The 27,742-nt window shown below is 46.5% G+C and overlaps 2 non-coding genes and 1 pseudogene across 4 annotated transcripts; 2 read left to right on the top strand and 1 right to left on the bottom strand.

The window, feature by feature from the left end:
• Window positions 1–7,898: 7,898 nt before the first annotated feature.
• Window positions 7,899–16,267, top strand: LOC105239255. 3 transcript variants are annotated; one of them, XR_002143481.2, is made up of 4 exons: window positions 7,900–8,215; window positions 14,596–14,645; window positions 15,216–15,505; window positions 16,208–16,251. It is a non-coding gene; the product is annotated as an uncharacterized LOC105239255 (transcript). The 3 variants fall into 3 exon arrangements; XR_858074.3 differs by having other exon boundaries at window positions 7,904–8,215; window positions 15,216–15,392; window positions 16,208–16,267; XR_004619047.1 differs by lacking the exon at window positions 16,208–16,251 and having other exon boundaries at window positions 7,899–8,215; window positions 15,216–15,578.
• Window positions 16,268–21,806: 5,539 nt separating this feature from the next.
• LOC109490200 lies at window positions 21,807–22,047 on the top strand (annotated as a pseudogene).
• Window positions 22,048–25,426: 3,379 nt separating this feature from the next.
• On the bottom strand, window positions 25,427–25,528 carry LOC117795364. The gene has a single exon (XR_004619333.1). It is a non-coding gene; the product is annotated as a U6 spliceosomal RNA (small nuclear RNA).
• Between the last annotated feature and the right edge of the window lie 2,214 nt (window positions 25,529–27,742).

Here is a 27,742-nt window from a genome sequence, read left to right on the forward strand (position 1 = left end):
CCAGCGAGAGAGGGAACACAAGCAGGGGGAGTGGGAGAGGAAGAAGCAGGCTCATAGCAGAAGAGCCTTATGTGGGGCTCGATCCCAGAACGCCGGGATCACGCCCTGAGCCGAAGGCAGACGCCCAACCGCTGTGCCACCCAGGCGCCCCATGTCTTCAATTCTTTGGGGCACATGCCTAGAAGGTCGAACTTCAAGGAACAAGGGTTCCAGTATGTCCACATCCAGTATGTCCATAAGGGCTATGGATCCATGACGATGGGGGAGGGAGGACCCCCCCTTCTGCCTGAAAGTTAATTGTCCACTAGACACCCACCTACCCCTCCCCACACACACGGCCAGGTGTTCCTGGATTACACTGGGATTAAACTGTGTCTACCTCTTTTCTTCTCTGAACTGATGACAGAAGGCTGCCTTCTGTTCTAGCTTGCTGAGTGCCTGCCCTGGAAGGATGCCAGTGGGTCCCAAGAATTGGGGGCGGGGGGGCACTGTCCCATCACAGTTGGAACAAGCCAGTGGTTAAGAACACTCAGTTTGGAGTTTAAGAGGTCTGGGTCAAATCCAGGGTCTGCCATTTTTGTTTGTTTGTTTGTTTGTTTTGAGAGAAGTGAGAGAGTGTGAGAGGGGAAGGGCAGAGAGAGAGGGAGAGAGAATCCCAAGCAGGCTCCATGCCCAGCTGAGTCCGGCGTGGGGCTGGATCTCATGACCCTGAGACCATGACCTGAACTGAAATCAAGAGTTGCCCCAGGAGGTGTATGTAAATCTAAGGTGTCTGGCAACTGGTGGCTGGGACCAGGGACCCCAAGCCTCTTGTGATCCATTGCACAGCCCTGACGAGGCGGGGTTTCCTGGGTCCCGCTGGAGTCTGCATGGGCAGAAGGAACCTGTCCCTGGCAGAGGCTACAGCGGCTCCCATTCTAGCTCTAAACAGCAAGACTTTTGCACTATTTTCATCTGCTCTGAATCTTCCAGAAAAGCAAGCCCATGTGAATCAAGGGAAGATCATACCCTATTTGGGGCAGAAGTTGGTACTGGGAGCGTTCGCCATTTCCAAGAATCCGGTCATTGACGTCTCCCCTCATCGTGGTGTTTGAATCCCAGACAATCTAGCTGGTCGCTCTGCTTTGGCTTGTCCTGTAGTCCACATGGACAGATCAATGTTCTTACTTAGCCCTTATTCCAAAATGCCAGCGAAAAAGAAAAACAGACATTTTACTGAATCCTGTCTTATCCACCCGAAATCTAAACGTGTAATTCACCAAAAGCAGGGACAGCAGGCTCTGTTATGTCTGTGAGCATTGAGCTAACGGAGCGCTTCCCATTCCTTATAAATTACAGGCTCTCCATCAGCCACTCATAATCCCAAGGTCCAAGTAACTCCAAAAAGTTGGCTTTTTGGCTGATCTGTCACAGGCTCTTCTTGGCAATCGGTATTCATCCCACTCTGAGGTGAAGAGCCCGCATTTCCCTGCAGAAATACGGAAGAGTTTGATTCCAGGAGCCACCCCGACCCCAGCTGGGCTTACAGCCCAGGTGTCCGGATGTACACCACCCTTCTAAAATCTAGCCACTTCCTCGATTCTTAAATGCACGTGTCTGGTGAAGGACAGCAGACTGTATTTTTCCTTTGTTTCTTCTCTATATTACAGACAATGCACCGCAATGAATTTCAGTTAGAGATTAGATGCACGGGTAAGCTGCGCTGTGTACAGATCTCATTTCACGATAATAAAATAATATTATAAAGTATTTTCCATTTTTTCTAAGATTCTATTTATTTGACACAGAGAGAGAGCACAAGCAGAGGGAGCGGCAGGCAGAGGGAGAGGAAGAAGCAGGCTCCTCTCTAAGCAAGGAGCTCAATGGGGGGGGGGGCTCGCCTGGGATCATGACCTGAGCCAAAGGCAGACACTTAACCGACTGAGCCACCCAGGCGTCCTTCATAATAATTCTAAGATGCTGTTTGTCTATTATTTTCCCCAGAGAGCAGTGAGACTTTTCAGAGGCTCTGTGATATATGATGACGTCATTGCTCTGACAGTAATGTAATAGATTTATTTCTGCTATTTCAAAATGACTAAATACATCTTTAAAAACTTTGTTTACATTTATGTAAGGTAAATATGGCTAGCTTTCCAGTGGTGTGTTGGTGCCAGCCCCTACTGACCCGCAGACCCAACTGTTAAATTTCCAGGATCATGTGCACCAATCGTTAAAACTTTGGTAGCTTAGGACGCCTGGGTGGCTCAGTCGGTTAAGCGCTTGCCTTCAGCTCAGGTCGTGATCCCAGGGTCCTGGAATCGAGTCCCACATCGGGCTCCCTGCTCAGTGGGGAGCCTGCTTCTCCCTCTCCCTGCTGCTCCCCCTGCTTGTGCTCTTTCTCTCTCTCTCTGTCATAAATAAATAAAAATCTTAAAAAAAACAAAACTTTGGTAGCTTGAAATGGGTCATGGTGAGAGTATTACACCGTGGAAACACCACATCACGGGGTTCCTTTTCCTTAAGACAGCTGGCTTACCAGTACACCACACTGTCCACAGCCTGCATAAACGAAGACTCTCTGGGGGGGTCCTCGATAATTTTTAAGAGTATAAAGGAGTTCAGAACTGCTGGTCTATCTAATCTAACCTGACCTGAGGTGCCCTCTAGTGGCAGAAATCAGGGTGGGTGTGATGATCTACACACTCACACACAGACCTCTGAAGTGTGTGTGTGTGTGTGTGTTTGGTTGTGAAGAAACAGCAACATAGAAAGGTCACATCGGTTAAATATTTTTAGTGGCTTGATTTTACATTTTAAGATTTGGTTAAAGTCATCTCTGTGCCCAATGTGGGGCTTGAACTCACAATCCTGAGCTCCACCGACTGAGCCGTCCAGGTGCCCCTGATTTTACATTTCAATTACCGATTCATTGAAAGATGATGTACCAGGGACTGTGACAAGCTATGTCAGGGCACATAACTCCATCCTCACATCTATCCTGTGAGTAAATATTATGACCTCACTTTTGTTTCCCGAGCCCTTTGAGGTAAGTGGCCGGCGTCATGCCTCATCACCTAGCCTGAGTCTCCGGCGTGTTACTGCTGGAAACAAGGGCACCTCTCCTACTTCAGGCTCTTGGAGAGAAAAGGCTTCTCTCTCCTGCTTGCCTGGGGCCTGAGGTCTGAGACCCAGGCCTACACCTGGGGACCCTCTGCTTCTCCAGTTGAAGGATCAGCAATGGGTCTGGAAGACACCCCTCACCCACCTACCCACACGGGTGTGTCCTTGGGCTGTGGCACCCTCCCACAGTTCAGTCAGAACCCAGCACCAACCGTTTGCTGGCAGTACCGTCCACCTCCACGAATAAAGAGGAAGGCTCCACTTTTGATGTTAGATCCTGACAGCTTCAGCCCCATACCCCTCGCTTCTGCTGCACATGGGCAGATCGGTAAGAGAGCCAACATGCTCCCTCCCTTGGTACCAACAGAAGTTCCAACCACATAAACCTATCCCACGTCCAGGAACCCTCACTGACCCCAAGTCCCAGCCCAAAGGAAGACCAAAGCCACCCTTCACCTCATCTCACATGGCCTTCCCTCCAGACGGCTCATGAACCCTGCTCCTTACAGAGGAACGTTCCTGTCGCTGTCTGTGGGCATGATCAACTTTATTTCACACACATTGGCACCTGTGTGTCATCTGTCCCGTATCAATATAAAATTCCTGGGCAGGAGCTGTCCAGCCTCCCAACAGGAGACACTAGATCCTCAAAGAAAAAGCTCCACAACCAGCTGCCTCGTCCCTCATCCCAGCCCTGATCCCTCTGGTTGTTACTGTCTGGGGATGAGCCGATCATCTGTACTGGTCCCAGAGCTCTCTGAGGACAAGGACTAGGGCTGCCCTAACCAATGCCATGTACACAGTTGCTGGGGACTCTGTCTCCACTCAGGATGCTCAGGGTCTCAGAGGATAGAAGAGTATCTCCCAACCCCCATCCTGGGGTTGGTGTCTTCTCTCACCCTGGGTCCCCGGATACAAGGAAGACCCACTGCAGGTCACAGACATATGGTCCATACCTTGCCATCTCTGGAAGCAGAGAAAGGCCCCCACGTCCACCATTTCTCACACTTGCCACCCCCAGCCCACCTCCCTCAGTCTGGGGCCAGCCCCTCCAGAAAGGACAGGAAGGTCCTGACCTCGGACACCCCTGGACAGGCCCCCAGTGCAAGGTCCCCACAGCTCTTGGGTATGGCTGCCAGGGATCTGTACTTCTGGAAGGTGAAACAGAAAAGGACATTTCCCGGGGCGCCTGGGTGGCACAGCGGTTAAGCTTCTGCCTTCGGCTCAGGGCGTGATCCCGGCGTTATGGGTTCGAGCCCCACATCAGGCTCCTCTGCTATGAGCCTGCTTCTTCCTCTCCCACTCCCCCTGTTTGTGTTCTCTCTCGCGCGCTGGCTGTCTCTATCTCTGTCAAATAAATAAATAAAATCTTTAAAAAAAAAAAGAAAAGGACATTTCCCTTCCTCGCGTCACTGGCTTCCCCACGGGCTTCCGACTTTGCTCCAGGAGGAAGTAGCCAACTCTCCCTCCTGGCAACAAGAGGGCATCATTTCCATCATTGCTCAGAAGGCCCTCCCCCCGCTCCCCCCAGGTGAAAAGCAGGAAGTGCCTTTTCACACCCACTTGTACAAGAATATTCAGAGCAGAATTATTCCTAAGAGCCTCAAACTGGAAACCTACATGTCTATCACCTGATGAATGGGCACCGTGCAGGTCTCAGCCTTCAGCAGTGATGCTATGTGACAGGAATGCCCGAGGCACTCACCTGGGCCCATACATGTATGTGGGGGGGAGGCCACACAGCATTTCCCCCACTGGAGCCAGTGTGGTGGCTGGACCTGCCCTTGTGGTTATTATGATCACAGGCAGGACACACCTTAGCAACAACCATCAGGGAACTGTGAATAAGACTGATCGCTCGCAAGCCCTGGGGGGTACATGGCATGCTTGGGCCACAGAGTGAGGTCCTGGCTAGCGAGAGAGGGAAGATGCGTGCACCGGGGGGCTCCGCCTCTGTTAGGGGCTGAGGCTGGAACGTCTAGGGTTTCACGGGTTCACTCTTCACTGGCGAATTTAAAGCATAAGGGCAGGAGGTCACTCAAGCAGCCAACTATCTAGGTTACCCCAGACTTTCTAAAGGGCAACTCCATGGTTGGGGGTAGCCTGATTTCTTATCTGGTCATTTTTTTCCTCTGAAATTCCATATTTCTAATTCCATTCTCCCACATAGAAACCATGGTTCCTCCCAAGACACCAGTGGCTGTTGTCATGTGCTCAGCCCTACACACAGAACGATTATGCCATAGGAAGGTTTTTGTTTGGATGGAGTCTGAATCACTGACCTTTCTCAGATGTCATCATAAGGCAATTGCTACTTTGTTTTAAGTTTATTACCCCATATTTTCTCTTAATATTTGTGTTTGCTTTTCCTTTGACATCATTCACATCCAGCTCAATTTATGACTTTTTGAATGATGTAAATCTGGGATTTAAATATTTTCCTTCAATTAGAGGCCGATTGGCCAATGCAGTTGACCCCCCCACACACCACTGCTTACTGGCTGGTGGGGCACAAGCAGTGAGGCCAGCCTGGGTTTGGGATTCCAGGAGAGGTGACTTTTTTTCTCCCGAGGGTAGGCAATTTCTGTCTGGTCCCCGCTCAGCGCAGCACCGCCAGACGCCCGATGCCCACCAGGGGGCGCGGCGGCCCCGTCCTCTTTTCCCTGGGCGGCTGGAGACAGGTGGGACTCAGGCTCAGCGCAGTCGCCTCCTTCCCTAGGCTTCCTGCGTGTCCCAACTCCCTGTCGCACATCCTGGTGAGGTCGGTGCAAGAACCCCGAGCCTTTTGATGAAGATGGGATTTTATTCAGGGAAACCAGGAGATGATGGTGAGTATCTTGAAGTTTGTTCATACGTGCCAAGTGCCCATACCTTGCCATCTCTGGAAGCAGAGAAAGGCCCCCCACGTCCACCATTTCTCACACTTCCCAAGCGTTCAAGCTCCCGGATGACAGTCTATGTAAAACTGCAAAATTTATGAAGTGCCTTGTGTTTCACATCTGACAAGAAAAGGACCTAAGTCATGAAAAATATGTCAGAAAAGTGTCCCCAGTGCCAGCCTGTGGATTGTGCCTAATGGTTTTGGCTGTAGGGTAAGAGTCAGGGGTCAGGGCCCTGGGGGCTTCCTGGAGTAAACTCATCCCTGAGGATTGTCCAGAATCCTAGAAAGGGGACCAGTCACCCTGCACAGGTTAGATTCAGGCCGAGTGTCTCCTGTCCCCAAACACCACTCCATGTTCCAGATCTAAGTCAACAAGAGACCCCGCTCGCCAGGCTCATTTACAAAGCAGAATCCAGCAGGTCCTCTGGTCACCTGATCCTCTGTCCACTGACACTGAAGAAGGACAGAGGAAGTGAGCAAGAGAGACAGACAGAGATGGAGGGACAGAACGTGGGCAGGGCAGTGGAAAGGAGAGACCCAAATAGGTCATGTTCCCCTCCCGCCCCACATCGCCGGTTTCTGACCTGCTCTCTCCAGCTGCTGTACCACAGAGCAGCGTTCTCCTAACTGGGTCTCACCGTGTTAGTAGGTGATAGAACCTGTTGAGTTGGTCATGAATGACACCGTTTTTATTTTTATTTTTTAAAAACATTTTATTTTATTAGAGAGAGAGAGAGGCGAGCTGGGGGGAAAGGCAGATGGAGAGGGAGAGGCAGACTCCCCACAGAGCATGGAGTCCAACATGGGACTCGATCCCAGGACCCTGGGATCATGACCTGAGCTGAAGGCAGACGCTTAATTGACTGAGCCACCCAGGCTACTTTCTGACCAATTTTCAGAAAGCCAGTAGTATGTCAGAACAGACATGTGGAGTTGGATACATCCTGAACACAGTGCATTCATTCATTCATTCATCCATTCATTCACTCATTATTCCCCGAGCACCTGCTCTGTCACCAGCTCTGTGCTAGTCAGTGCTGGGGACACAGTAGTGACTGAGCCCCAGGTGTCTTTCTGGTTCTTATATCCAGTAGGGGACACAGACCACCCCAGACAATAGTGACCCATAGTGAGTAGGGTTGGGAGGAAGGGACATCTGAGCTATGACTTTAAGAGTGAGCAAGAACCGACTGTTTCAGTGGGGCTCAGCCCTGGGAGGACAGAGGGCAGGGCCAGTCGCCCTCTGGGCCTTGGCGAGGATTTTGGACTTAACTTCACAGGGTCCTCAGCAGGGGTGGAGGTGATGAGGTTTCAGTCTGTGGAAGATCTCAGTGTCTGTCTCCTGTGAAGGGGGTGGACAGGAGGATTGAGACAGGGGGCAGGAAGCCAGGGAGGAGGATTCTGAAGCAGAAACAATTGTGCAATTACCACAGTCGTCCCCAAGGGGTGGGGGGACAGCACGTTCCCCTCCCAGCCCTCTCTTCCCTGCTCTCCAGGTCTCCCCTCTCCTCAGCTAGTACAAGGTGAAGAAGTGTTCTCCAAACTGTGGCTCAGGACATTTGGTCAGGATGTAAAAGCAAGGAGTTTGTCATCATGGGTACCCTAAAAATGTAAAAAGAATAGACTAGAAATAGAAATGTATGCACCGCAGAGAGTCTTGACCATTACGGGGTAATTAAGCTTTCTTTTGGACTGTGAGCCATATAACGATGTAATGTCTATTTTCCCTAGTGAGTCGCATACAAATGGTTAATAAGCACGGGCCGCCAGAGGCTCAGGCACGAGCTTCCTCTTCTTTCCTAAGAGCCACTGATACAGCTGCCCCATCACTCCTTCTAAAAAATGGATTCAGCTTGCCCATCCTTGGTCCCAGGTGCTCCCTGGGGAGGCTGAAGGTAGGCTCAACATAACCGTGAGTCTTCATGCCCCTCCCCTTTTGCAGCAGCCTCCTCTGTTGTCATGTGAGTCCAGGAGGTTCCCTAGGTGTGGGTAAGGGTGTTTATCAAAAGTCCTGGTATAAAGTCCCAGCCCCAGCTCTGAGGCTGCTCTGCCCTCAATTGCTCTGGAGCCGAGAATCGAGAACCATGGCACCCAGGATCTTTGGTGAGGATCCACGGGGCACTCCGGCCCCAAGCTTCTGTCTCGTCACATCCCCAGTGCACTTCTGAACCGCAAACGTAATGCTCTCTCGCCTGCTCAACTCTTGGCTTCCTACTTGGTAATCATCCCCAGGTGAGCTCTGACTGCACCTCAGTCCCTCCCCTGACCTGCAACTATTAGACCCAGCCCTTCCTGGAGCCTTCCCTGTCACCCCGAGTCCCTGCCGACATCCACGCTGAGCTGCTGCCCACAGTGAACGCTGCTCAGTGACGTCATCTTGCGTACCCCGGTGCTGACCGGATGCTTACACTCTCTCCATCATTCTCATGCCCCTCTGCTTCTCAGCTGCTGCCTTCCATTCTGAACTCCTGAGCTCAGGCTCGGAAGGAATCGCAGGTGAGAGCAGGTGTAGTGTGGAGGGCGGAGATGGTACCACGGACGGAGGTGGGGGCTCCAGAGGTCCGAGTCTGGTCCTTGGAATCCAATCCAGCTCTGACTCCCCCAGATACTGGACTGTGGGTGTACCTGCTGGTACTCAGGTTATCGAGAGGCCTACAAACCCCCTGGAGCAGTCATGAGGGCGCCTTCCGACCCTCTAAATAGGCCTGCCTCTGGAGCTCCAACTGCACCTTCTGCCTCTGCCTCCTGCAGTTTCCCTGAGTCCTTGAGCTCTCAGATCAGGCTGCTGGGAGGTGGAAGGTCGTGGGCATGAAACTCAACCGCACCAGACTCTGTGCCCGAGTTAGGGACCTATTCCAGTCCAGGCTCCGGGAGGAAGGAGATGTGGATGGAGTTGTTTTTTTTTAAGATTTTATTTATTTATTCGACAGAGATAGAGACAGCCAGCGAGAGAGGGAACACAAGCAGGGGGAGTGGGAGAGGAAGAAGCAGGCTCACAGTGGAGGAGCCTGATGTGGGGCTCGATCCCATAACGCCGGGATCACACCCTGAGCCAAAGGCAGACGCTCAATCACTGTGCCACCCAGGCGCCCCTGGATGGAGTTTTGTCATCTACGGTCCACCCAGAAGAGCAATGCCTGCTGCGTTCGTAACACTTGCTTTTGGGTAACTACGTCTCTCTCACCTCCTTCCCTGTATTCCCCTCCCTTCCCCCCTCTCTTCTCTCTCTCAAGTGGAAGGAAGAGTAGCCCAACCATCGTCCAGAACTGCTTTTTATCTGAGCCACCCTAGGACTGGAGCCAGAGGCCACCCCATACCCGTTTAGCTGTTGCTCCTCACTCCCTCTTATCCCTACCCCTGGCAACCACCAATCTGTATTCTGTCTCCATGGAGTTTCCTATTACCTTAGACATTTCGTATGAAGGGAATCATTCCTACCGTATGTGACCTTTTATGTTACTTTCATCTTTCACTTAGCATAATATTTTTGAGGTTGACACTGTAGAATTTATCAGTACTTCCTTCCTTTGTAGAGCTGAGCATATATCCCACAACTGGTTTATCCATTCACCTGTTAATGGACCTTTAGGCTGTTCCCATCTTTTGGCCACTGGGAATAGTGCTGTTACAAACATGTGTATACACACATTTGTTTTGAGTACCTGTTCTCAGTGGGGTAAGGACCTAGGAGCAGAATTGCTGGACAAATGGTAATTCTATGCTTAACTCTTTGAGGAACTGTCAAACTGCTTCCCACTGTTGCTAAAACTACTTTATGTTCCTGTTGGCAACGTACGAGGGTTGATTTCTCCACCTCCTCTCCAATCCTTGTTATTTTCCACTTTTCCTTTTACTACAGTCAGCGTAGAGGGTGTGCAGTGATATCTTGTAGTTTTAACTTGCATTCCCTTAGTGAACAGTGATGAGCGTCTCTTTGTGTGCCGACTGGCTGTCTCTACATCCTTTTTGGAAAAGTGTCTACTCAGATACTTTTTCCACTTTTAAATTGGGTTGTCTTTTCATTACTGAGTTGTGACAGTTTATCAACATACTCTGGATACTCATCCCTTATCATATATGTGATGTGCAAATATTTTCTCCCACGATGTGACTGTCTTTTCGCACCCTTGATATTTTTGTGTGCAGCACACAGGTTTTCAATTTTGATAAATTCTATTTTTTTCTTTGTCTCGTGTTTTTGATGTCATAGCTAAGAAAACACTGCCTAAACCAACGTCCTTATGATTTACTCCACTGTTTTCTGCTAAGAGTTTTATAGAGCTCTTATATTTAAGTCTATGATCAATTTGAAGTTCATCTTTGTGTACAGTATGTAGAAGGGATCCCTCGTTGTTCTTTCTCTCCTTCTCCATGTCCTTCTTAGTCTTTTTTTTTTTTTAAGATTTTATTTATTTATTTGACAGAGATAGAGACAGCCAGCGAGAGAGGGAACACAAGCAGGGGGAGTGGGAGAGGAAGAAGCAGGCTCATAGCGGAGGAGCCTGATGTGGGGCTCGATCCCATAACGCTGGGATCACGCCCTGAGCCGAAGGCAGACGCTTAACCGCTGTGCCACCCAGGCGCCCCCTTCTTAGTCTCTTTTTGCATATAGACACCCTGTTTTCCCAGCATCATTTGTTGAAAAGATTATTCTTTTCCCTATTTAATTGTCATAGCACTTTGGGTGGAATTTAATTGACCATAAATATACGGGTTTATTTCTGGACTGTTGATTCTGTCCATCGATGTCTATGTGGATCTCTTAGGTCAGTACCATACTAATTACTGAGGCTTTGTAGTAAGCTTTGTTCCTCTTTGCTTTGGCTATTCTGGGTCCCTTGCATTCCAATATGAATTTCAGGATCGGCTTGTTAATTTCTGCAGAGAAACCAGCTGGAATTTTGATAGGGATTGCACTGGATTTGTAGGTCAACTTGGGGGCACTGGCATCTTCACAATACTGCTTTTCAATTTATGGACATGGATGCAGTTCAGTTTATTTACATGTTCTTTAAATCCTTTCAAGAGTTTGTTTTCAGTGTACGCGTTCTGCACTTTTGTTAAATTTACGAACAAGTATTTTATTATTGTTGGTACTGTTGTAAGTCGAATTATTTTCTTAATTTCAGTGTCAGATGGTTCTTCACTCGTGTATACGACGGATTTTTATATGTTGGTCTTGTCCCTTGCAAGCTTGCTCAGTTCATCTGTTAGTTCTACTGTGGTCTTAGCAGCTTCCTTACAGCATTTTTAACATACAGGATGATCAAGTCATTTGCAAATAGGAACAGTTCTACATCTTCCTTTCCAGTCTGATTTTGTTTTTCTCTTTTCTTGCCTAATTTCTCTGGCTTGAACTTCCGGTGCTGTGTTAAATCGAGTGGTGAGAATGGATGTACTTGTCCTGCTCCTGATGTTGGGGGGGGAGCGCTCAGTCTTTTGCCACTACGGTAAGCTGGGGGTTTTCTCGTAGATACCCTTTATCAGGTAGAGGAAGCTCTCTCAATACCCAGTTTGTTCTTTGCTGTTGTTTTAATCATGAAAGAATGCAGATTTTGTCAAATGCCTTTTCTGTACCATTTGAGATAATCCTATGTTTCCCCCCACCATATTCTACTAGTAAGGTTTCTTACATTGATTAATTTTCAAATGTTGAACCAACCTTGCATTCCTGGGATAAATCCCACTTGGTCATAGTGTAAATTCTTTATATAAGTTGTTGGATTTTGTCTGCTAGTATTTTTTTTTAAGATTTTATTTATTTATTCAACAGAGATAGAGACAGCCAGTGAGAGAGAGAACACAGCAGGGGGAGTGGAAGAGGAAGAAGCAGGCTCATAGCAGAGGAGCCTGATGCGGGTCTCGATCCCATAACGCCGGGATCACGCCCTGAGCCGAAGGTAGACGCTTAACCGCTGTGCCACCCAGGCGCCCCTGCTAGTATTTTTTTTGAGAATTTTTTAGTTTATATTCATAAAAGATGTTGGTCTATAGTTGTCTTGTGATATCTTTGTCTGGTTTTGATATCAGGGTAATATTAGCCTCATAAAGTGAGTTGGAAAGTTCTGTTGTTTCATTTTTTTTAAGTTTAGGAATGACTGGCATTAATTTAAGGATTCTTTTTTCTTGGTCATTTTGGTTAAAGGTTTGTCAATTTTGTTAATTTTTTCAAAGAACACACTTTTAATTTTATTGACTTTTTTTCTATTCTCCCATTTCACTTATTTTCTTTGGTATCTTCACTATTTCCTTAGTTCTGCTCCTCTGGGTTTGTTTGCTCTTATTTTTCTAGTCAGAAGACTAAATTATTGCTTTGAGAGCTTTCTTCTTTTATAACATAAGCGTTTATGTCTATAAAGTTCTCTGTCATCACTGCTGTGAGCTGTGTGCCATATGTTTTGATACACTGTGTTTTTCATTTGCATTTGTCTCAAACTATTTTTGAATTTCCTTTGTGATTTCTTTTACTTGACCCACTGGTTACTTTACTTAGGGGTTGGGTTTTAGACCGCCACATGTTTGTGAGTCTTCTGAATTTTCTTCTGTTATTTCTCATTTAGTTCCATTGTGGTCAGAGAACATACTTTGTAGGATTTCAATCCTTTTACATCACCGGGGCTTTTAAAAATGGCCTAGAATATGGCATATCTTGAAGAATGTCATGTGCATAATTGGGAAGAACGTGTATTTTGCTATTTTGAAGTGTTCTACAGATGTCTGTTAGGTTTAGTGGGTTTCTAGCGATTTTTCAAGTATTCTATATTCTTGATGACCATCCGCCTTATTGTTCTATTACTGACAATGGGGGTGGTGAAGTCTCCAGCTATTATTGCTGAATTGTCTATCTTTCTTGTTTGTTTAGAACTCAAAACCTTTATTTGTGCTGTAAAGGGGAAGCAAAGTGATTAGTAATCATGTGTATGATGCAACAGGACTAGTTCTTACAATTTCACAACAGCATACCCAAACATATTTCCCCATATGTACATGACTAATACTCGCTAAATCCCAATGACAATAACTGTATTATGTCTAAGTCACTGGTAAAGAACTGGATTATCATGCCAATGTATTTTTAAACATTAAAAAAAAAAAAAAAGCCCAGAGGCCAGAAAAATCCCAAGGGCAAAAGGTATTGGGGATTTTAGACTTTTAAAGTGAAATTTAAGGGGAAGTGGGGCATGATAAAAAGCCACTGGTATTACTTTACCAATTCGATAGACGCATCTCAGAAACAACTATTATCATAAAAGCAGTTCTCTCCCTGAAGTTATATAAGCAGACCACATCTAGTAAAGGTAACTTCTCCCCCAGTTTTGCTCTTTTTCCCCAAACTGATTTTGGCTGGTAGTTTCCCTTCTAGTACTGGATTTTTTTTTTTAAGATTTTATTTATTTCAGAGAGAGAGCAGGAGGGGAAGTGTAGAGGGAGAGGGAGAACCAGATTCCCTGCTGAGCAGGGAGCCAGACACAGGGCTCAATCCCAGGACTCTGACATCATGACCTGAGCCAAAGGTAGAAGCTTAACCGACTGAGCCACCCAGGTGCCCCTGGATCATTTTTTTAAAAAGATTTTATTTATTTATTTATTTGAGAGAGAGAGAAAAATATAAGCGTGCAAGTCAGGAGAGAGACAGAGGGGAGGGAGAGGGACAAGCAGACTCCATGCTGAGCACGGAGCCTGGCACGGGGCTCCATCTCATGACCCATGAGATCATGACCTGAGCTGAAACCAAGAGTTGGATGCTTAACCGACTGAGCCACCCAGGCACCCTGCTATTATTAACATTATTATGATCTGCCCTCTAGAATCATATGCTCTTTGGATCCTCCCAACAACCCCCTGAAAAAAAACTGCAACTGTTGCTCTCCTCTGGGTCCCTTCTGGAGTTTAGGGGCCTGTGCTCTTCTGCTAGGTCATGTGACAACTGTGAGGATGACTTCAAATAGCTTTCCACAGAGTAAACAAAGTGGTTTGGGACAGAATCTCTTGAAACTTCTAAGGATAAGGTATTTGGGAAATACAGAAATACAAGGCGTTGTGGCAAACTTGGTGAATCACTACCCCAGTCATGTGACTGCATCTATAAAAACCCTTCATGCCCCATTCCTTTTTTCCCATCTCCTTTATCTCTCCAACTCCATCCATAGTCACAGGGGCCCAGAAGCTGCAATACAGGTAAGAGGAGCTCCACCTCCAAGACCCACTCAAGCCCAATCATATCCCCAAAGCAGCTCTGCACCCAAATGCTCTCCTTGTCAATCTCACCTGTTTCCTTCCTCTTCCTCTTCACCCTCTGGATAGCTTTAACACCCACCCCACCCTCTCTCCCAACTGGGAAACTTCACTGCATTCTTAGAATCCTAAGCTATGGCATCCCAAGAGTTTTCCCTGCATTCTCCCCCCTTAAAGGGTCCAGGCTGCTCAGGCTCAGCTGTCTGGACTCTCACCTGCATCAGGAACTAGACCCTATGCAGAGATGGCCCCAAACACAAGCCTGTAGAGCAAATCTGGGTGTAAGCCTTCCCCATACTGGCCTGCCTTCCCTGAGGTCAGTCAGCCCAATGGCCACACTCCAGCCCCATCCTCAACCTCCTTTCCCTCTCCTCCAGCTCCTGTGTGTTAGTCTTCCCTCTCCTCCAGTGCTCAAGGACAGTCACAGGTGAGTACAAGGATGGGGAAGAGTGAAGAGGGACAAAGATCACCTTGGGAAGTGGGGTCATGGTTCACAGAGGGCTCCTTACTGGGGGAGGCAGTGCCTCGTCCTCCTTGGGCTCACACCAGCAATGTCTGCTCAGACGCCCCTACTGGCCCAGGGGCGTGGCTGTGCCATGAGGCACCCAAATGTGAGGACAAGATCTACAACCCCTTGGAACAATGCTGTCATGACGACACCACCCTGCCCCTGAATCGGAACAACCTCTATGGCCCCAAATGCACCTTCTGGCCCTGCTTTGGGCTCTGCTGTCCTGAGTCCTTTGAGGAGAAGTATGTTATAAACTTGAAGGTTCTGGGTGTAAATGCTCAATGCTATTCCTCCCCCATCTCTGGGGACTGCCCCTGGCTACAGAATGGGGGTGGGGGTGGGGAAAGAGAAAGGAGGCAGGGAGTTTGGGTGTCCAGGCCACTCCGTCAAGGAAACCCTGCCAACTTAATATCCAACAGTGATTCAACTCTTACATTCGTCTCCTTGCCTGTGCTTTGTAACTTCTTGGTTCCTCCTTCTTTGCAGCAGAAAGATGTTTTCTCATTGAGAAAGATACCGAAGAAAATCAACTTCCACTATGGCGGCTCAGAAAGGAAGGCTGGGGCAGACATCAGAGTCTGTGCGGTGAAGAGTCTGGGGTTCACACCTTTGAGAGGCCTTGTCTGACTGCCACTTGATGTTCCCAACATGCTCCATTTTGGGGTCTGCCCATCGTCTCAGTCATTGCTCCTTGTCCTCCTGTCCCTCCATCCTCATTCTCCACCCTTGCTGATACATGTTAGGCAATCACCTCAGGGAGGTGCCCTGTACCAGAGGTACCCTTGATTCTTGACCTGCTCTATGCAACACCTTTTGCGATTAAATATCCACGGGCTTCTGTTGCAAAAATAGTATGTTCTTCAGACTCTAACTTATCCACAGAAGATTTTCCAGCAGGTACCAGGCTTGCTTGTACTTCTGGATGGCCTCCTAACTTAAGAGATATGACAGAGGCCAGCAGGCCTTGTTGGGCAACTCCTAGCTACTGGGTTCATTATGCTTCAAGTCACTAATGACAAGTCAGTGTCAACTTTACATATTTCGGTGCTCTGGTATTAGACGTGGAGATACTTACAATAGTTACATACTCCTGATGAAGTGACTCTTTTATCCTTATCGTATGACCTTCTTTGTCTCTTGTTAGTTTTGGGGGGGGTTGGGGATTTTTTGCTCTTTTCAGTTTTTGACTTAGAGTCTATTTTGTCTGATGTAAGTATAGCTACCCTTGCTCTCTGTTGGCTTCATTCGCATGAAATTATCTTTTTCTGGGGCGCCTGGGTGGCTCAGTCAATTGAGTGTCTTGACTCTTAATTTCAGCTCAGTTCATGATGTCAGGGTCATGAGGTCGAGCCCTGCATCCAGCTTTATGCTCAGCATTGAGCCTGCTTGAGATTCTCTCTCTCCTTCTGCCCCTCTCCTCACTCATGCTCAATGGACTCTCTCAAAATAAAATAATAATTAAAAATTATCTTTTTCAGGGGCGCCTGGGTGGCACAGCAGTTAAGCGTCTGCCTTCGGCTCAGGGCGTGATCCCAGCGTTATGGGATCGAGCCCCACATCAGGCTCCTCCGCTATGAGCCTGCTTCTTCCTCTCCCACTCCCCCTGCTTGTGTTCCCTCTCTCGCTGGCTGTCTCTATCTCTGTTGAATAAATAAATAAAATCTTTAAAAAAAATTATCTTTTTCTGTGCCTCCACTTTGAGCCTACATGTGTTCTTAAAGTTATTTTTAATACTTATGTCCTTCAACCTTTATATTAGACTTAAGTGTTGTTGACAGCATATAGTTGGGTCTGGTTTTATACCCATTCAGCCACTCCATGCCTTTTGATTTAGAAATTAATGTCTTTACATTTAAAGTAATTCTTTTTTTTTTTTTTAAAGTAAAGTATTCTTGCTTGGCAAGTTGTTCCCCCCAGAACTTTGAATATATCGTCCCATTCTCTTGTGGCTTGCAGAGTTTAAGTTGAAAAATCCATTATAGCCTTATTGGTGAGGATTTTTTTTTCTCTTGCTGCTTATAAAATTCTCTTGATCTAAAAAAAAAAAAGAAATAAAAAATTCTCTCGATTTAAGGCAGTTTTATTATAATATGTTTTGGAGACCATCTCTTTGGGTTGAAATTTGGTGGGGGGGACTTAAGGAGCTTTGTGAACTTGGATGCCTGGCCCTACTATTACTGTACTTAAGTTTATTTCTCCTTTTAGTTCTGTCAGTAGGTAAGAGAAATAAAGACTAGAAAGACAATACAAAAAAAGCAATGAAATTAGGTTGGTTTTTTGGAAAACAAACAAACAGACACAATTGACCAAGCTTTTGCTGAACTAACAAAGAAAAAAAGGACTCAAATAACAAAAGTATAAATGAGTGAGGAGGCATTACAACTGACACCAGAAAAGAGCAGTGGCTCTTAAAAGACTACTGTGAACAAGTATATGCCAACAGTTTGGCATAAAAGAAATTAATACACTTCTAGAAACATACAATCTACTGAGACTTAATCATGAAGAAAAAGAAATGACGAACAGACCAATAATGACCTGAGGTTTCACTGGTGAATCCTATCAAACATTCATTCATTCATTCATTCATTCAATTTTGAGTAGGCTCCATACCCAGCATGCAGCCCAATGTGGGGCTTGAACTCACAACCCTGAGATCAAGACCTGAGCTGAGATCAAGACCTGAGCTGAGATCAAGAGCCCGACACTTAACTGACTGAGCCACCCAGGCGCACCCCCCACCAACCATTTAAAGAAGAATTAATACCAGTCCCTTTCCAACTCTTTCAAAAATCTGAAGGGGAGGAAATTATTTCCAAACTCATTTTACAAGACCAGTATGACCGGGATACCAAAGCCAGACAAGGACACTGAAAGAAAATTACAGACCAATATCCCTGCTGTAATAGATGCAAAAATCCTCAACAAAACAGCAGCAAGTTGAATTTGACAACATATAAAATCGATCATACACTGTGATCAGATGGGATTTATTTTTTTTAAGTTTTATTTATTTAAGTAATCTCTACACCCAATGTGGGGCTTGAACTCACGACCCTGAGATCAAGAGTTGCATGTTCTTCCAACTAAGCCAGCCAGGCATTTATTTATTTTATTTTACCATCTTAGCTGTTTAGAAGGATACAGTTCAGTGACATTAAGTACTTTCATACTGTTGTTGTGCAACCATCACCCACCTCCCAAAATGAAGGATAAAGTCATATATGATCATCTCAACAGGTAACAGAAAAGGCATTTGACAAAATTCAACACTCTTTCATGGTTTAAAAACAAAAAACAAATTAGGTATCAAAGGAATATGGCTCAACATAATGAAGGCCGTGTATGACAGGCCCAGGGGTAACACCGCACCCAATAGTGGAAGGTCGAAAGCTTCTAAGATCGAGAGCATGGCAAGGAGGCCCACTCCTGCCACTTCTATTCAACACACTATTAGAAGTCTGGGCCAGAGCATTAAGGCAAGAAAAAGAAATAAAGGGTGCCCAAACTGGAAAGGAATAAGTAAAATGGTCTCCATAGATGCCATGACCTTATATACAGAAAACCCTTCTTCATTTCTACCAATGCAACTTATCACTACACGTCAATTTTGTGCACTGAAAGCTATCTGCAGTTGACCCTTCAACCACTGCATGGGTCTACTCTCGTGTGGATTTTATCTGTACTATAAATGTCTTTTCTCTTCTTCATGATTTTACTGACATTTTCTTTTCTCTACTTACTTTAAGAATACGGTATAGAATACACTGAACAACATGCATGTTAACTGACTGTTTATGTTATTCATAAAGCTTCCAGTCAACAGTAGGCTATCAGTAGTGGAGTTTTGGGGAGTCAGAGTTATATGTGAATTTTCGACCACACAGGGGGTTGGCGTCTCATCCTTGTGTTGTTCAAGAGTCAACTGCAGTTACATTCTAGAACTGACTCTTAAAAGGCCAGTCTTCAAGTTTGTTTTTTTCTAAAGATTTTCCTTATTTGAGAGAGAGAGAGCGAGCATGAGCGGGGTGAGGGTCAGAAGGAGAACCAGGCCCCCCCACTGAGCAGGGAGCTCGATGTGGGACTTGATCCCGGGACTCCGGGATCATGACCTGAGCCGAAGGCAGATGCTTAACCCACTGAGCCACCCAGGTGTCCCTAGTCTTCAGAATTTAAAAAGCAAGAGGCAATGAAGGAGGTGGAGCCACAGGGGGAAAGATAGCATCTTGCAACAGAAATCTGTTAAAAATCTCTTTAGATAAGACATGGAGCTTGATATGAGGCTTGATCCTCCGACCCTGAGATCATCTGAGCCTAAACCAAGAGTCAGATGCTTCACCAACTGCTCCACACAGCACCTGAGAGCCACGCTTCCTTAGTGCTGAAGCAGCAACTATGCCGAAGCTGCCTGTCACTCAAGGACTGGTAGGAATTTATGAAGGATGATCAAGAAGGACGCTTCCTGAGGCAATGCCAGCCAGCCGAAGGGCACCAGGAGCACACCTGGGATCGAACCAATCGAGCTTATTGCGTGTTGTGGCGCTGGAGGCACAAACTGTGAGCAACTGTGGGCATCTGAGAAAGAGGGCATTAGGAAGGACTTAGGATAAGAAGTTAAAACGTATTATAATCCTAGACACGAGACTCAGACGGCCCATGTTAGGTTATTTTGGGAAGAGGATAAGAAGCGAGACCTTGCTCTGGGTTGGGCGCTGCCAGGAAGCTGGGATCACTCTCTGACTGAGGATCTCGGTATCATCCAGGCGGCAAGACACAGTGAAGTTCAGCTGGAACTGGTAGGAAGCAGCAGTCACTCAGCTGGGACAGGGGGTCCCTTCCGGGGTTTGAGCAATGCTCATGTGTTTGTTTTTCTTCAGACATGATTCCAGAGTGGCCTGATTTTTATCTTTTTCCACCAGAGTCACAGAGTGGCCTTCCCTGATGTAGATGATCTGTAAAATTGTTTATGCATTGTTTATGCTCCACAGGAGAACACCAAAGCCTGGCTGGGGGTGCCAGGTCAGCTCCTGGATGTTTGGGGGGAAGGGGAGAGGGAGGGCTCTTCTCTTTTCTCACTTGCAAAGATATTTTAAAATTAGGAATAAAGGACCTAAGTCTCTCAAATTCAATGAAACTCCTATTTGATTTTAGGAGACTGTGAAGTGCTCACCCAAGCCCAAGATAAGGGGCATAGGGATACCAGGAAAAATGTAAAGATCAACTTTAAGTGCAGATATGTAAGCATGATGTGTATGTACACATGTATGTATCTATTTCCAACAACGCCCTTATAAACCCAATTGGCAAGTATAACCTTTAAGGTTAAAAATCAAAGATACCCAGGGGCGCCTGGGCGGCTCAATCATTTAAGTGTCCCACTCTTGATTTTGGCTCAGGTCATGATCTCAGGGTCTTGAGATCGAGCCCCACGTCAGGGTCAACACTCAGTGTGGAGTCTGCTTGAGATTCTTTCTCCCTCTGGCCCTCCCCCCCCTCAATTAATTAATTAATTTAATTAAATATTTAAAGAAATCAAAGATATCCTACAGGGCGCCCGGCTGGCTCAGTCAGAAGAGCATGTGACTCTTGATCTCAAGGTTGTGAGTTTGAGCCCCACACTGGGTCTAGCGATTACTTCCATAAATTAAAATCAAAGCTATCCTTGATTTCACTGGCCAGCCACCATCATCCTCTTAAATTATTTAAATGCTATCCAGTGACAACAGTCACACAGTGTTCTCTGCTGACGCAGAAGTAGCTACTGGGGGAAATGACTGCTTTACAGGACGGGGAATCACCCTCGGCTTCATTTGGCCAGGTGTCAAGTTACAAAACTCACTGTCAAGGTGGCGGGCCTGCAACAGCTTCCACTGACCATCCATTAGCACCTGGGAAATTTTAAATGTACTGAGTCCTTCAACACAGCTCGCTGACTAAAGGACCCAGAATGCGCTGTTAACGTTCACACCTTTGCATGTCTGAGGACCTCATAAATTCAGCAAGAGTTGCTAACATGAGCAGCATCTATGAAGTTTCAGGGGGAAATCAGAAGCTGCGAGAGCAGCTGCAGTGCTATCTGGGCAGACAGTAATACAATGCTTTACGCAAGCTTGCTTTCTCAGATTAGACACTGCTGTTAGAAGCTGAACAGCCGCCCCCTGAGCTCAATTCAAGTGCTCAAATTCAACTCCTTAGCCAGACGTATTCTAAAATTCTAAAAATCTGTTTTAGAAAAACTGAAAGGACCCCAATTGACCACTGCACATAAAATAAAGGAGAACAGGGGTGCCTGGGTGGCTCAGTCAGTGAAGTGTCTGCTCAGGTCATGATCCCAGGGTCCTGGGATGGAGCCTGAGTCGGGCTCCTTGCTCAGCGGGGAGTCTGCTTCTCCCTCTCCCTCTCCTTGCCGCTCCCCCACTCGTGCTCGCTCTCTCTCAAATGAATAAAATATTTTAAAAAAAAAGTCGATTTCTAAAAAGAAAGAAAGAAAGAAAGGACAATCTGATATCCACAAGGAACAATGAAAGACACATTTGAGGGAAGCTCGGAAAGAGACACGCTCCCAAGACCACCTTCAAAGTCATGTGCCTTCGAAGTCAGGCACAACGCTTTTTCCCTGCTTTGTTGCCAGAGACCCGAGGCTTGTGGAAATCCACTCACATCAAGTGAGGAACAACAGGCAGAGCTTACAACTGAGGCACCGCAGGCCTGTGTGTTACAAAAAGGAGGCGAGGGAGGGAGGGAACATGGGAGGGAGGTAGGGAAGAAGACAGAATGAACCCAAACTCCTAGGGTTAAAACTGTCAAATCTGGGGCGCCTGGGTGGCACAGCGGTTAAGCATCTGCCTTCGGCTCAGGGCATGATCCTGGCGTTATGGGATCGAGCCCCACATCAGGCTCCTCCGCTATGAGCCTGCTTCTTCCTCTCCCACTCCCCCTGCTTGTGTTCCCTCTCTCACTGGCTGTCTCTATCTCTGTCAAATAAATAAATAAATCTTAAAAAAAAAACAAAACTGTCAAATCTGCTTCTTGCTGCTTGCTGTGCCTGCCGCACGCTCCCCTGTGCCCCTCTTAGGAATGCCTCACAAAATCAAGGAAATCAAGGACTTTCTGCTCACCGCCAGGCGCAAGGACGCCAAATCCGTCAAGATCAAGAAAAATAAGGATAAAGTGAAGTTTAAAGTTCGGTGCAGCGGATACCTTTACACCTTGGTCATCAGGGACAAGGAGAAGGCAGAGAAACTCCCTGCCCCCAGGTTTGGCAGGGAAGGAGCTGGAACGCACCTGGCCCACTGATTTGAACTATATTAAAGTTTAAAAAAAAATTGTCGAATCTGAAGTCCCCCACAGAGGGGGGAGAAACCATGAATAGGGAAGAACGGGATTTGTGAAAGATCAAAGATCAAAATCTACCAATCTTGCTGATGCAGATCGGGACAAGGAGGGAAAGGAAACGGCTTCCGTTGTCCTCCACCCTCTGCACAGTAGATGGCCCCCAAGTCAAACGCTTCGTAGACAGGAGGCTTGTCTCTGAAGATTCCCCTAAGAGAACTGTTCTGTCTTGTCTTCTCCCCTCTGCTGTTTCCATCTTGGCACCCGTCTCAGAGCAGCACCTATTTCTCTCAGCCCCTTCCCCTCTCGTCAGCCATGCTGAGTAGAAATCTTTGCAGAACAGGGTTACCATGTATTACTCACAAGATAGGTTCTTTCTAGAAGGAACTATTTTCTGTCAGAAGCCCTGACAGAGGCACCCGATTCTAAACGTCATATTGCAGAGACTGCTAGTCAGCAAGAGATTCAAAAAGAAATTCCTGTCTGGGTGCCTTTCCCCCTGTGCTCTCAACATGTCAACAAAGGGTTGCTGTTGGTTAAAATTAAGCTAAACCTAGATAAGCTTCTTCCAAAGTTGCCCCAATAACCATTGCAAAAGGAGTGTGTCTGTCACAAAATGAATTCTGTCCCACAAAAAAAGATGTACTTTTTGCCAAAAGTCCTTGCAGTCATTCAACTCAGGCATTCAAAGAGCTTATCCAATATTTCCCACCAAGGAGCTCCATGCCATCACGCCACACTACTGCCTTCATGTGGGGATTTCTAGCCTAGCCGCCAACGAGTGCTAAACATGGCTCCGCAGGGGCGCCTGGGTGGCTCAGTCTGTTAAGCATCTGACTTGGGCACAGGTTATGATCTCTGGGTCCTGGGACTGAGCTGGAGTCTGAGTTGAGTCGGAATCTGCACTCTGCAGGGAGTCCGCTGCTCCCTCTCCCTCTGCCCGCCCCCTGCTTGTGCACGCACTCTCTCTCTAATAAATAAATAAAATATTTTTTTAAATAAATACAACACCATGATGCTCTTCCTTCTTCTCAATTCTCCTTCACATTAACAGCTGATTTTTATCTACTTTTCTATCCCAAGGTCTCCAGTGTCCCTAAGACCAGGAGTCCTGAGGCACAGTCTGACAGATCCCTATCTGTTCTCTCATGTTCTCTAAGTAACTTTTGATGTTGTTGAGTTTCTTAGCCTCTCCCTCGTTAAGGGTATGTAAACAAGACCCTGTAATTCTGGTTTTCGTCTCTAGCTTACGGTGGCCAGTAAGTTTCTTAACAAAATGGTAATACTTACTTTGATTCCATTCTCTAAAATACATGTCATTCTTTAATTCCATCACCACACCTGCCAGTTTCACGAAATCTATGGTTTTCTAGAGATCCGTTTCAGTCAGGGTCTCTCCAGAAAAACAGGAATCACTTCGAGTATTAACAACAGAGGAATTTAATACAGAGAGCTGAGAGTCAAGCAGGGCATGGCGTGCTGACCCGATCAGCAGCAGAGGCGAGCCATGCCCACCCCTTGGCTGGAAAGAAAAGGCAAGAGGTGGGGCTCTCAGAGCCCAGGGAAGCAGTCACCCATTGAAAACTGGAATGGGGGGGGTCTGACCTGGGCAGTAGGGGGGCAGCTAAGGCTGGGGAGGGGAGATGCAGCTGTTGCCACAGATGCTGGCCAAGGCAGGGGGACAGGGGGAAGAGATACCTGTAGAGGCCGCTTTTAAGCAACAGGCTTGAGCAACAGAAACCTGAGCAAGGCAAAAGGGCCCAAGTGACGACCAAGCTGACGCGCACAGGCTCATTAACCCATAGGCCCTAACTGACCAATTACAACCAGGTACAGTCCCTAAGATTACCAAAAAGGGAAAATCCCATGTGTCCCCAAACTCCCTCACTCCGCCCTGTAACTATAGCCCCTCGCTGCCACCACCTCGTGGCACACAGTCTCTCCTTTGCTGTCCTGTCCACTGCTCCCTTTCGGTGTATTCAATATTCTTCTATCTCCTTTGTTCTGTCTCAGGTCAATTCTTTCACCACCGAAGCTACCAGCTGCCAGCCCCCACCCCCTCGGGATGCCCCACAATACCCTGGTTCTCTCCTCGCTTCCAATCTCCTGCCCATGTCCCCCTACCCCACCCTCCAGGCTGAATCAAGCCCAAAGCAGCTGACATTGGAGACTGGGAAAGGGTCTGCAAGTGTCAATCCCCCTTAAAGCAGAGAAGGGGGAGAGAGGATGGCTGAGACCCAGTTCCTCCCACCCTCCCCATCCTACTCAACCCCAGTTCACGAATCAGGTGTCCTATGATAGGCATAATGCTTCAAAGTACGCATTCAGGGGGCCATTGGGATTTGTACCTCAGTAGCTGGCTCCACTGGAGTAAAACTCCTGCTGTCATGGGACTTCATGTTCCAGTCCACTCCACAAGGGATGGGGCTTTGTCTTTGTTCTCAATGCTGCTTGGAACGAAGGAGAGGTCGCAAACCCCAAGCTGAAGGTCAGCCACCAGCTGCAAGAGCCCCTTTCCTTTACCACTACTTCCAGCAAGGTGGGCAGGGTGTGCTTTCTGAGAGAATCCCCGAGGTCGTTTGGCGCTCGCAGGCCATTCCGCAATCCGCAGCATTGCCCAGTCCTTGATCATAAGGTGAGGGCAGACAAATCCTGTTCCTTGAGGAGGGCCATCTGCTTTACTCAGTCTACCTATTCAAATGCTAATCTCTTCCAGAAACACCCTCCCAGACACACCCAGAAATAATGTGTAACCAGACTCTGGCATTCCTGGACCCAGTCAAGTGGACGTAAAAATAACCATCACACCGGCCAAAGAATCTAAGTAATGAAACTGACTTAACAGGTATAATACAACTTACCTGGTGATGGAAAAGTGAGTAACTTTACAGGGAAGAAACCTGGACACCAAACACCTAAATAGTGATTATGTTTAACAGCAACATCACAAGCCCTTTGATATGATCCACAGGGAAAGACACACCATGAATTTCAGGATCTCCTCACCAAAAATTCAGAATCTCAGTCCCCAAACTGAGAGCCACCCTATAAAAGAACAGGTCACTTACCTACTCTTCAAAATGTCAAAGTCTCAGGAGACAGGAAAGTCTGAGATGCTGACAGTTTGGAAGAGACCAAGGACACGTGACAAGGAAGTGCAGCATAATGGATCCTGGGACATAAAAGGCATACAAGTGATAAACCTCAGGAAATCTGAATAAGGCTTAGAGTTTAATAGTATTACAGCAATGTTAATTTCCCGGTTCCGATCATTGTACTATGGTTATACAAAAAGATCATATTAGGGGAGGTTGAGTGAAGGGTATCTGGAACTCTACGCCTAAATTTATTTCAAAGCTAATTTAAAAAATACAGAACGCTTCATGAATGTGCACGTCATCCTCACGTGCAGGGGCCATGCTAATCTCCGTATCTTTCCAATTTTAGCATAGCTGCTGCCAAAGCGAGCACTCAAGATTCATTTTTTTTTAAAGGCTTACACTCAAGCAATCCCCACACGTTTGCGTGTGAGGTGACCACTGGGAAGAGGCTGCGGTAGAACGTCAAGGTACAGTTTCTGCCTCACGCTTTGCTGAGGAATGTGCAAAAGAAAGACTGTAGCCTTGAAAGCTTCTGGAAGCCACTTCTGAATGCAGCCTATGCTGCAGTCTACACTGCAATCCAGTCTACATTGCAAAGAGAGAACTGACAAAAAGAAACCTTTCCTTAGTGAAAGCTTCTAGACTACTGTGTTCTGCTTGACCCGAAGCCTGTCGACACCCTTACAATGTTCTCTCTCCAATCCAGGTGAATAACGTTCCTGTACCAATATTCTTTTTAATGATCCAATCATTTTTTATTTATTTATTTATTGTATTTATTTTTTATTTTTTTAAGATTTTATTTATTTGACAGAGGAGACACAGCCAGCAAGAGAGGGAACACAGGTAGGGGGAGTGGGAGAGGAAGAAGCAGGCTCATAGCAGAAGAGCCTGACGTGGGGCTCGATCCCATCCCTGAGCCGAAGGCAGACACGCCTAACCGCTGTGCCACCCAGGTGCCCCTCTTTGTCTTTTTTTTTTAAGATTATATTATTTAGGGGTGCCTGGGTGGCTCAGTTGTTAAGCGTCTGCTCAGAAGGAAGCCTGCTTCTCCCTCTCCCACTCCCCCTGCTTGTGTTCCCTCTCTCACTGCCTCTCTCTCTGTCAAATAAATAAATAAATAAAATCTTATTTATTTACTTGAGAGAGAACGAGCATGGTGGGGGGGCTCAATCTCACGACTCTGAGATCATGACCTGAGCCAAAACCCACCCTCTTAGGTGGACGCTCAACCGACTGAATCACCCAGGCACCCCCTCTCTGGTTATTTTTAAAAAGAAACACACTCATGGCCCTGAGAGCAAGACATTTGGACATTTAACCCAGGCACACCTTGAATTCCTTTTTGAACATCTAATGATCAACATGCTGATACCCATCACCATCCAACGCCATGATAAGTTGGGGTCAATTCTCGGCTTCAAGGACTGCTTACCATTAGACAATCTGACTGTACGTTTCTTTCTTTTTCTTTCTTTTCTTTCTTTCTTTCTTTCTTTCTTTCTTTTTCTTCTTTCTTTCTTTCTTTCTTTCTTTCTTTCTTTCTTTCTTTCTTTTCTTTCTCTCTCTCTCTCTCTTTCTTTCTAAGATTTTATTTTTAAGAAATCTCTACACCCAATGTGGGGCTCAAAGTCACAACCCTGAGATGAAGTCTCATGCTCCAGTGACTGAGCCAGCCGGGCGTCCCTGACTGTAAGTTTCTTAATTCACACAACTGAAAAGTGGCTTTGCATGGAGTCCAAAGGCAAGACAGGCAGCGAACTGGCCTCCCATCCTAACTTCCTGAAGGCTTATAGCAACTTGTAGAGTCCAAAACAATTCTGTAAAGCAGCAGGAATGTGTGAGATTAGCGTAATAATAAGATGAACCAAATTATAAGAAATAAAATGAAGCGTCCATCCCCCCACCTCCAGCACCCTGGTCTAGGTACACACCTTAAAGTACAACATGAACTTTTTCTGGTTTTAGGCCTTGTAAACGAGGTTTTCTTGGTTTGTCTGTAGGACTCCCTTCTTCCTACTCATTTTTATGAGTTGTAATTTGTAAATTTTTGAGGAGAAATGAACGGCACTGATGACTATTTTTTTCCTACCTTAATTTTTTCTCTATTTTTTCACCCAAGCAAAGCAATACAATTCCCTATGCCTTGGACAGTTTCACTCATAAAAGTCAGTTTGGAAAAACTCACAATTTTTATTCAACGAGGTTGATTCTTTTTTTAAGCCCTCTGTAAACGTTAGCAGACTAGTTCTATCATTTTGACAGAGATTTAATCATCTGGCTACTTGCTGATGTTGAATTGGCCTGCTTTCCTTGCCACTTGCTCCCTCATTTAGATAAAAATAAGTTCTGATTAATTTTTCCTCGTGGGATGACATTTCTCTCTCAAGAGTCTTTGCAGAACACTTGTCCTGGAAATAATCCATCATCAACTACCCTCTATTTGTGAGCAGTCTTGAATTTCTGGCTCATCACTGTCTTTTTCTGTCTTAAATTTGGAAACATCTGCTCTGGTTTATTTACGCTCATGGACCAATGCACCATGCATGACACATCAGCAGAGCACATCTCTGAGCACAG

This window comes from Ailuropoda melanoleuca, chromosome 12 (assembly GCF_002007445.2).
Source record: "Ailuropoda melanoleuca isolate Jingjing chromosome 12, ASM200744v2, whole genome shotgun sequence".
Taxonomy (NCBI): domain Eukaryota; kingdom Metazoa; phylum Chordata; class Mammalia; order Carnivora; family Ursidae; genus Ailuropoda; species Ailuropoda melanoleuca.